This window comes from Ranitomeya variabilis, chromosome 4, assembly GCF_051348905.1.
Source record: "Ranitomeya variabilis isolate aRanVar5 chromosome 4, aRanVar5.hap1, whole genome shotgun sequence".
Lineage (NCBI taxonomy): Eukaryota > Metazoa > Chordata > Amphibia > Anura > Dendrobatidae > Ranitomeya > Ranitomeya variabilis.
The window spans coordinates 453,328,986-453,341,082 of NC_135235.1; positions in this window are offsets into that span (position 1 = coordinate 453,328,986).

Consider the following 12,097-nt stretch of genomic DNA (forward strand, 5'->3'; position numbering starts at 1 on the left):
AATTGGAGCCACAAGGAGCATAAGTGTAAGACCACAGGATATAGGATTATTACAGGTCTGTGGACAAGCGCAAGAGATGACACTGCAGCCCAGGCATAGGGAAACAGCTCTACCTTTGTGACATTTGTTACAATTAGATGTGATATGTGCTGGGGCTCCTGTTAGATGAAAACAGGCTAAAAATTATCTCCATGATACACACAACCTTCACCCAACTAGGGGGGCCACAAAGAAGAAGATTACTACTATATCAGGGCCTCAAAGGGGATGTCATACCTGTATGCGGTCATAATAAGTGGACAGTATTACTGTATGGGTGTCACGGTGGGGGCAATTCTACTGTATTTGCAAACAAGTTGGACATAAGCAGCATTACTCAATTGTATTTTAATTTTAGGGATACTGTTACTGTGGGAGAAAACTGAGATACTGTTACTATATAATTGCAGGAAAAATAGAAAAGGTATTTTAGAAGCAATCAGTCATAGATGTCTGTGTGTTACATTTTACAGACGAGTGCGTCCAGGAAGAAGTCATAGCGGTCTGTGCTGGGTGAAGAAGAAAAGCAAAATTGAATTACCTCAATTGGAGACAAAACTTGTGAGTATCTGAAATTACCTGTTCTGTATATACTCATACCAATGACTATATGGTAATTGTATTGGGGTAATGTTAGTGCAGTGTTTGTTTGTTTTTTAATTAAAGTAGCACTCCCATCAAAGTTATTAACTTCTTAATATATTTCTATCATCATATTATACAGCACTATGTACTTATAATTGCTAATTTTGCCTTTTTACCTAGTAAATGTTTCTCTTTTTCATTAGGACTATGACAGCACATGATTAAAAACTGACTAGCTTAATCCTTCTAAGCTCTATGTAGAAACAGGAGGTCTTTTTTCCCTGCATGAGTCATCTGGTCTTCAACTCTTGACCCAGCGGCTCTATTCCTACTGTAGGGAAAAACACACGAGAGAGCCGGGGGATACAGATATACCCCCGCCGTGACCAATCTGTGTCGGAGTTTGCACAGTCACAGTTCTGTGGCACCCCCTTACCCTCAGGTCAGTCAGGGAACTGCACCTAGAATAAGTAGTCGCCGGAGAGGCTGCCCTGTCAAGTACTGGTTATCGGAGCACTCTGCAGTGAGGGCGGTATATACAGGTGCTTCTCACAAAATTAGAATATCATCAAAAAGTTAATTTATTTCAGTTCTTCAATACAAAAAGTGAAACATGGACAGGGACCCTATTACGAAGGACGCCTTGACATGGCAGTTGGGCTCACATATATTGGCCAATTTATGCGCAACGTACCTTCCTTTTTTCCTAGTAATTTTTGCAGATAAATATTTCATGTGTACATTATATAGCGCTTTTTTCCTATTTTCTGTGGCAGTAATGCATTTTCAATATTCTAGAGTAATCATTCTTGGTAAATAATAGTGCAACCTTTATCATTTTCCAACTTACCCTCAGGTGTTTTTTTGGATGGCGCCTGTTCACACTAGCTTGGATGTGCTGGTCTTGTTCTCTATTTGTATTAAGCCTTTTTGGACATGTGCACTACGAGCCACAGGTGATTTTAAGTAGTTAGCTGGTTCACTCCTGGCCCATAAATTGTAGGCTTTTTGCCCAGGAGAGGTGACAAAACAGGACAGGGACCCAATTGCGAAGGACGCCTTGACGTGGCAATTGGGCTCACATACATTGGCCAATTTATGCGCGAAGTACCTTCCTTTTTTTAATAGCAATTTTTGCAGATAAATATTTCATGTGTACATTATATAGCGCTTTTTTCCTATTTTCTATGGCAGTAATGCATTTTCAATATTCTAGAGTAATCATTCTTGCAAATAATGGTGCGACCTTTATCATTTTTCAACTTACCCTCAGGTCAGTCAGGGAACTGCACCTAGGATAAGTAATCGCCGGAGAGGCTGCCCTGTCATGTACTGGTTATCGGGGCACTCTGCAGTGAGGGCGGAATATACAGGTGCTTCTCACAAAATTAGAATATCATCAAAAAGTTAATTTATTTCAGTTCTTCAATACAAAAAGTGAAAATATATATAGTCATTACAAACAGAGTGATCTATTTAAAGTGTTTATTTCTGTTAATGTTGATGATTATGGCTTACAGCCAGTAAAACCCCAAAAGTCATTATCTCAGTAAATTAGAATAATTAACAAAAACACCTGCAAAGGCTTCCTAAGCATTTAGGATCCTACTGTCTGTTTCAGTAGGATCCAGTCATTGGGAAGACTGCTGACTTGACAGATGTCCAGAAGGCAGTCGTTGTTCCTGTGGTGTTTCCTGATGAAGGAGTCTTGAACTCTGAAACGCGTAGAATAATAAAGCCACATGTACTAATAATTCTGGAATTCTAGTGATTCAGCAGCGCAGAAATTTACCACAATTTTCCCAATCTGTATCTAACGGCTGGTCTTTCCTGGACTCGTGGATCTGCTGCAGTGAATCCTTTCAATGCTTCAACTCAGCTACATCTGGTGAGTGCAATCTTATGGATTAACCTGGTAACTTTCTCAGATAAGACTATTTGCGCTCTTTCCTTCAACAGTTTTCACAGAAGGCAGTCATGGACACACTCCACAAGGAGGGTAAGCCACAAAAGGTCATTGCTAAAGAAGCTGGCTGTTCACAGAGTGCTGTATCCAAGCATATTAATGCAAAGTTGATGGAAGGAAAAAGTATGGTAGAAAAAGGTGCACAAGCAACTGGGATAAGCATAGGCTTAAAAGAATTGTTCAGAAAAGGCCATTCAAAAATTTTTGGGAGATTCACAAGTTTTGGACTACTGCTGGAGTCATTGCTTTAAGAGCCACTGCACACAGACGTATCCAGGACATGGGCTACACGTGTCGCATTCCTTGTGTCAAGCCACTCATGACCAATAGAGAATGCCAGAAGCATCTTACCAGGGTCAAAGAGAAAAATAACTGGACTGTTGATCAGTGGTCCAAGGCGTTGTTTTCAGATGAAATCAAATTTGTCATGTCATTTCAAGCAAACATAAACTGCGTTTTTTAAATGAAGTTCTTTATTATTAAGGAAAAAAACATCCAAACCTACAGGGCCCTATGTGAAAAGTGATTGCCCCTGACCCTTTAAAACATAAATTAACTGTTGTTTATCACATCTTTGGGAAGATGAGATCAAATTCCCTAGCCACACCCAGGCCTGATTACTGCCACAACTGTTCTCAAACAAGAAATCACTTAAATAGGACCCGCCTGACAAAGTGAACTAGACCAAAAGGTTCCCAAAAGCTAAACATCATGCCGTGATCCCAAGAAAGTCTGGAACAAATGAGAAACAAAGTAATTGAGATCTATTAGTCTGGAAAATGTTATAAAGCCATTTCTAAAGCTTTGGGACTCCAGCAAACCACAGTGATAGCCATTATCCACAAATGGCGAAAACATGGAACAGTGGTGAACCTTCCCAGGAGTGGCTGGCTGGCTGACCAAAATTACTCAAAGAGCGCAGTGATGACTCATCCTAGAGGTCACAAAAGATCCCACAACAACATCCAAAGAACTGCAGGCCTCACTTGCCTCAGTTAATAGACTGGGCAAAAATGGCCTGCATTGCAAAGTTACAAGATGAAAACCACTGCTGAGCAATATGAACATAAAAGCTTATCTATGTTTTGCCAAAAAACATCTTGATGATCCCCAAGACTTTTGGGAGAATATTCTGTGGACTGACGAGACAAAAGTTGAACTTTTTGGAAGGTGTATGTCCCATTACATCTGGTGTAGAAGTAACAAAGCATTTCAGAAAAGGAACATCATACCGAAAGTAAAATATGATGGTGGTAGACATGTCCCTCACCTTGGTATATATGTCCCTCATCCTGGTATATTTCCCCCATTCTGCTGTTGTTCTTTAATGTATAGGAAAAAATAAAACATTATACTCACCAGGGGTGTATATAAGTCTTGGGGCCGGCCCCATATCAGAAGTATTAGAGTATATACTCCCCATAGTCCTCTGTATAGTATAATGCACAGTCCATAGGCCTCCCTATAGTATAATGCACCCCTAGTCTTCCATATAGCATAATTAACCCATAGTCCTCCATATACTATAATGCACTCTCCTAAGTCCTCCATATAGTATAATACACAGCCCATATCCTTCATATAATATAATACACAGCCCATAGTCCTCCATGTAGCATAATGCACCCCCATAGACCTCTATATAATATAATACTCTCCTAAGTCCTCCATATAGTATAATACACAGCCCTTATTCTTCATATATAATGCACAGCTCATAGTCCTCCATATTAGTATAACACACAGCTCATATTCTTCATATAATATAATGCACAGCACATTCCTCCATATATTATTCACAGACCGAAGTTCTCCATATTACTATATGTCATGTCATGCCAGTCATGTGCACACCTTCAGCTGCTGGCCTTTGATTGTTTGGCAGCGTGTATTACTATGAATGGACCAACGGGTCTGTGTGTTGTAATATACTTCATCAGGATGTACGTCAGAGGATGCGCATCCAGCTGAAATATTTGCTGCCGTCGGCCTTCACCTCACACGGCGGGCCCAGTCACGACTACTGCAACCGCAGTAGTTACATCCATGTCAATGAGTACTTGATCCTTTCCATATTGTCAATGGATCTCAGTAATGCAATTTGCTGATTTAGATCCAGAGCTTTCAAATGCTCAAAAAGCTGTTCCAAGAAATATGGGGAAAGGTGTTTCTCATTGGTTACATTAGTGGTTTTTGTAGTGTTGTCACCTGCCTGTTTACCTGTCATGGCCCAAATCAATAATGTCTACAAAAAAAAACCTAGACACTAATATTTTAGCAATTATTTTGTCATCAAAATTAAGGTGTGAAATTGGCCTGTAGCGACACACCAAATAGAATCTTTTTTTTATGTATAACCGATATGTGCACCCTTAATGAGTCTATGGGGACGGATGAAGTGTTAGCAGTGCACTAAAAGCAGGTAGGAAAGGAGAAAGAGAGTATCTGTAGAAGGGTAACGAAAAGCCATCCTGGCTGGCTTGCAGCTTTACCGTGTTAATCCCTTGGTGGCAGCTCAAATTTTTTATTCCGACATAGGAGCTTCTAGGAACTCAGTGACTGTATCACAGAACTCTGGTAGACCAGAATGGATGTAGTCTTGAATGTAGGAGCAGTAAAGTCTCCAGACTGGTGGAGTTAATCCAGTAAATGGAAAAATAGTACTCCACACAAGATTCCACTATGGTAAGCAAGTTTAAGAGAAATCATAGCTACAGTTTATGATTCATGTGGGATCTCCTGGGAAAGGACAGTAGATAGGCCCAATTGAAATCTTGTGCGGCTTGTAGTTCTTTTTGGTGGAGCAAGTCTGCTTTTCATTTGACTGGCAGGTAGACAGTTGAGTTTTCCCAACATGTGTGGCAGTGGTGTTGGTTTTCCAATGACAAGTTTATTGGGAGCACCATCAATTCCAAGAAATTCAATGAGGTTATCCAGGTCTGTGTGCTGTTTAAGGAGGAAGGTTATTTACATACAAACATGAAGTGATGCACCCACTGATAAGTGGCTCCCACCTCACAAATGTTGGAAGGAGACTGAATAAAGGTACCTTCACACTAAACAACTTTCCAACGAGAACAACAACGATCCGTGACGTTGCAGTGTCCTGGATAGCGATCTCGTTGAGTTTGACACGCAGCAGCGATCTGGATCCCGCTGTTATATCGATGGTCGGAGCTAGAAGTCTAGAACTTTATTTGGTTGCTAGATCGGCGTGTATCGTCATGTTTGACAGCAAAAGCAACGATGTCAGCAATGTTTTTACATGGAGCGTGAACGATAAGTGAGTCGCCGTTACGTCACTGGATCGCTCCTGCATCGTTCTGGAGCTGCTGTGTTTGACGTCTCTACAGCGACCTAACAGCAACGCTCCAGCGATCTAATTTAGGTCGGATCGTTGTCTATATCGCTGGAGCGTCGCTTAGTGTAACGGTACCTTAAGTCATTAGCAGTGTATGACTAGGAACACTTTAATTTCCATGGAATCGATGGTGGTTGAACTTGCGCTATAGAGGATGCATTCTTTGTCTATGTAGAGTCAGCAAAGGACATTCCTTGATTTATTAGGGGCTACCAGATTTGTCCTGTCAACTTAGTGGACTGTTTATTGCATAGGAGGCGTCCAGCGTTATTTGAATTATTATAATGATATCAATGGTGACCAGCGGCCTCAGATCTTCTTAGGCCGTATTTTGTTATGTCTTTCAGAGGAATATTATTCCATCATCCCAGTTTTCCTGGTCATTGATAGAGGAGTTTAATTTTTAACCTATTATCTACATCTTCCTGTCTCATCCCCCCCCCCGGTGCCAAAGCATGTTCAGAGAATTAGTTTGTGGTTTCTCCTGTAATTGATGTTCTGGAGTAAAGGTTGCATATTTGCTCCTGGACAGAACCCAAGGCATGTCTCGATACACCGAGTTAGGTTGTGAATGTCTTACTTTGTTTGGGGCACTTGTATCAGCTCTTTTAAAAGCTGCAGTTCAGACTGTATTGCAGGCGCCATAACCAAGACCTGTGGTGTTGCTGAGCGATTAGCTGTGTCATGTAGGTTTGCTGCTGCAGCGACTCTTACCATAAGTCCATTGGGTCTGCATAGGTCTAGTGGATCTATTTGCTGTAGAGCTCTCTGCATCCAGGAACGTGCTGTGAAATTGCTTGGAGGCACCACTATTGCTAATCAGCTAATCATCACCCCCTTAACCAGGATTTTTGAACACAGCTGCTTGGAAAGCATTATTACTGGATAGGTTTTTCACATGTATATTATATTATATTTTATAGTAATTTATTTATAGTACGGCCATTTTCTAGATGTCAGGATTTACTATTACATTGGTGTCATTGATACTTATGAGGTAAAAAAATCCATTCCATCTAGAGATAAAGTGCATGCCAACTAATATAAGCATCTGGATTTTACAAGTATCTAAACAACCTAGGGAACAATACATCCTAAGGTTATGTTGACGCATTGCGTTTTTACAGCTTTTTTTTCCTGCACCAAAAAAATGGCAGGAAAATGGGTGATATGTGTGTTTTAACTTACGGTTCTTATACATTAATTTGAAAAGGTAAAAGGCGCTGCAAAAATGCTGAAAAAAATGTTCATGCTGTGTCTTGGGAAAAACACAGCGTGAGATTTAAAAAATCTCATTGATTACGTTGGTACTATAAAATCCTTCATAGTTAACGCACCAAATACACTGTTTAAAAAAACACGGCAAGAAAAGCCATGTGTGAACATACTCTAAAGGCATAGCAACCAATCTATCCCCAATACCAGCAAAGATGTAGCAGTGCACACCGGCTACTGGCGGTCTTCATGAAGCTTTAAGATTTTGCAGCATAGGTCACAAAAATGGCACCAAATGTCAGCACTCTGTGCTCTGCATCAGACAGTTGTTTTATACGTGTATATATACATTTTAAAAAAATATATATACAGTTATATGAAAAAGTTTGGGCACCCCTATTAATCTTAATGTTTTATAAAAATTGTTTTTTTTTTTGCAACAGCTATTTCAGTTTCATATATCTAATAACTGTTGGACACAGTAATGTTTCTGCCTTGAAATGAGGTTTATTGTACTAAAAAAAAATGTGCAATCTGCATTCAAACAAAATTTGACAGGTGCATAAGTATGGGCACCTCACCAGAAAAGTGACATTAATATTTAGTAGATCCTCCTTTTGCAAAAATAACAGCCTCTAGTCGCTTCCTGTAGCTTTTAATTCCTGGGTCCTGGATGAAGGTATTTTGGACCATTCCTCTTTACAAAACAATTTCAGTTCAGTTAAGTTTGATGGTCGCCGAGCATGGACATCCCTCTTCAAATGATCCCACAGATGTTCAATGATATTCAGGTCTGGGGACTGGGATGGCCATTCCAGAACAGTGTAATTGTTCCTCTGCATGAATGCCTGAGTAGATTTGGAGCGGTGTTTTGGATCATTGTCTTGCTGAAAGATCCATCCCCTGCGTAACTTCAACTTTGTCACTGATTCATAAACATTATTGTCAAGAATCTGCTGATACTGAGAGGAATCCATGCGTCCCTCAACTTTAACAAGATTTCCGGTGCCGGCATTGGCCACACAGCCCCAAAGCATGATGGAACCTCCACCAAATTTTACTGTGGGTAGCAAGTGTTTTTCTTGGAATGCTGTGTTTTTTTGCCGCCATGCATAACGCCTTTTTGTAAGACCAAACAACTCAATCTTGGTTTCATCAGTCCACAGGACCTTCTTCCAAAAAGAAATTGTCTTCTCCAAATGAGCTTTTTGCATACCTCAGCCGACTCTGTTTGTGGCGTGCTTGCAGAAACGGCTTCTTTCGCATCACTCTCCCATACAGCTTCTCCTTGTGCAAAGTGCGTTGTATAGTTGACCGATGCACAGTGACACCATCTGCAGCAAGTTGATGCTGCAGCTCTCTGGATGTGGTCTGAGGATTGTCCTTGACTGATCTCACCATTCTTCTTCTCTGCCTTTCTGATGTTTTTCTTGGCCTGCCACTTCTGGCCTTAACAAGAACTGTACCTGTGTTCTTCCATTTCCTTACTATGTTCCTCACAGTGGAAATTGACAGGTTAAATCTCTGAGACAGCTTTTTGTATCCTTCCCCTGAACAACTATGTTGAATAATCTTTGTTTTCAGATCATTTGACAGTTGTTTTGAGGAGCCCATGATGCCACTCTTCAGAGGAGATTCAAACAGGAGAACAACTTGCAAGTGGCCACTTTAAGTAGCTTTTCTCATGATTGCATACACCTGGCTATGAAGTTCAAAGCTCAATGAGGTTACAAAACCAAAAAAAGTGCTTTAGTAAGTCAGTAAAAAGTAGGTAGGAGTATTTAAAACAAGAAAATGATAAGGGTGCCCATACTTATGCACCTGTCAAATTTTGTTTGAATGCAGATTGCACATTTTCTGTTAGTCCAATAAACCTCATTTCAAGGCAGAAACATTACTGTGCCCAACAGTTATTAGATATATGAAACTGAAATAGCTGTTGCAAAAAAAACAATTTTTTTAAAACATTAAGCTTAAGATTAATAGGGGTGCCCAAACTTTTTCATATAACTGTATATAAACAGTATACACACACATTCTTTAGCCAATACCAGGTACAGTAGCCATGACACTATAATGTACTTGACATTTGTGTTTGTCAGAACACCCAAGTCGTTCAAGTAATTTCTCTAAATATAGCACATGGATGAAATGTAATTCTTATTATGAATACTCTATAAAACGTGCAGTTATCTACACATGATGTCTGTGCATAATAAAGGATTACTTCTATATCCCTATTGAAAATGATAAATTAAAATTGTGCTGGTTACCACAGCAACAGTTAAGTCCTACAGCATGCATAAATTATCTACTGTAATTAATTCATCTCCCGAGCATATGCATATAAATGTGACTTGGCTGATTATAGCACAACACTCAGGAACACAAACAACTTTCCTATGAGCTGGGGAACTTAGTTACAAGACCTATAAGTAGCATAAGCTCAATACAGTGTTTTATACATGAAATATAGATTTTAGCATGTCACTAAAAAGGTGTAATGTGATCACTAGTCTTCATTAAGCAGACAAGAAGGAACCAAGACATCAGCAGTCATCCAGGTCATTGTCCTCGACCTCACCTACTAAAGGCAGTATAACTCCAGTTATATTGTTCTGCCTTCCTCCACGTATGGTGCTGTGTGGATTTCAGCATACGGCTAACCCTCATCCGCTTCCCAGTAAACAGACTGTATGGATTTTTAAGTCTGTATTTATTGAGATGACGAACAGTGGACGATAATGGGTAAAAACTACAAAGGGAATAAACAGTGTATCAGTACTGGCAGATAACAGAGACAAAAGCAAGATACAGAGTGCAATTATATCAGTAACTCACATTACAGAGGCTGCACAGTAACATTACAACACCGGAATGCAGTTATAATATCTATCTAAGGCAAATACATGCTGCAACACTGTTCTGCTCTAAACAGAAATGCAATCTATCTGTAAGCAGTGCAAAGGCATTATAATAAAGTGCAGGATACATTGCACAATATACCTAACTACATAGTACATTGCACGGTGGCTGCATATACAGATTCTTACATAACACACACATGTAAGTACATTTGTACCTCACTGGAATCCGCTTATCAAGAGCAATGATCTGCAGGAAGAGAGCCAGGAACATGTGTGTAAGGCTATGTGCACACGTTGAGGAATGGGGTGCAGAATTTTCTGCACAAAATCCGCATCTCCTGGCAGAAACCGCAGGTGCAGATTTGTCACGGATGTTGTGCGGTTTTTATGCGGATTTTCTGCAGTTTTTACCACTGCGGATTTCTATAATAGAAGGGTGCAGAAACGCTGCAGATCCGCACAAAAGAAGTGACATGCACTTCTTTTAAATCCGCAGTGTTTCCGCATGGATTTTTCCGCACCATCTGCACAGCTTTTTTTTCCCCATTGATTTACATTGTACTGTAAATCACAGTGCGGATCTGCAGGGTTTCTGCGTGGAAAAATCCGCTGCGGATCTGCACTAAATCGTGTGCACATAGCCTCTGGTTAGAGCCTGTTTGTGCTCTCCTCTGAAGGGAGTAGTACACACCATTGTAGGAAATCTTCAGTTTCTTGGCAAATTCTCGCATGGAATAGCCTTCATTTCTAAAAACAAGAATAGACTGTCGAGTTTCACATTAAAGTTCTTTTTTTCTGCCCATTTTGAGAGTTTAATGGAACCAACAAATGTAATGCTCCAGATTCTCAATTAGCTCAAAGGAAGGTCAGATTTATAGCTTCTCTATTCAGCCAAACTGTTTTCAGCTGTGCTAACCTACTTGCACAAGGGTTTTCAAGGGTATTCTAACCATCCATTAGCCTTCTTACACAGCAAACACAAAGTACCATAAGAACACTGGAGTGATGGTTGTTGGAAATGGGCCTCTATACACCTATGAAGATATTGCATTACAAACCAGACGTTTGCAGCTAGAATAGTCATTTACCACATTAACAATGTATAGAGTGTATTTCGTAATCATTTAATGTTAGCTTCATTGGAAAAAACTGTTCTTTTCTTTCAAAAATAAGGAAATTTCTAAGTGACCCTAAACTTTTGAATGGTAGTGTGTATATATATATATATATATATATATATATATATATATATATATATATATATATATATATAAGTTTGCCATCTTCTAGTAAGCAGGCAGAACTGCAAACTGAGAGATTGGTCTCAGAAAGTTCACAAGGCAGGTTACATATTTGATGGATAGAAAAAATGTGTATGTACCTTTAATTAAAGGTGTTCTCCATACAGAAACATTTCTACATGCCGTTTTAGTTCATTCTGGGTCACTTTTTCACAATACATCTGCTACCAATAATGCATCTTTAGAACTCCGCCTGTCTGTATAGTGTACAGAGACAGCACATTGATTTTCATGTCTACCATGTAATGCTTTAATTTGCCTGTAGTTCGGCTGTAGAGGTTGTAAACATTTGATGCCAAGTTCTCTTGAAAACAACAACTGTTATAGGCGAACACTCCTGTGTTTATTTCTGGTGTACTCTTTTAGCAGAACACATTGATTGAAGTAGACAAACATCTTTCAGTAGACCTCAGAAGAAAAGTCTGCAGTCTATGTTACTGCAGATTTCAAAGTCGCGACAGTATGCCTATCACACACTGTCATGATTCCCCTGTATTCTTCATGTGGTTATGCTGAGATGAACAATTGTGGTCACATGCCGACTAGTCTCATTTGGCTCAGTGCTGTTCTATTGAAAGAAGGGATCCCCCAAAAGAATTTTTTGGGAAAAGATAAAATTTAACCTTTATTCAAACAATTATTAAAAACAAACCATATAAGTGCACTTAACAAAAACCATCACCAAAACACTAACACATCATAAAAGAGGCCAGGGCAGTGCCTGGCCCTACACTCACTGGATGCACCCTACCTATCTGCGGAG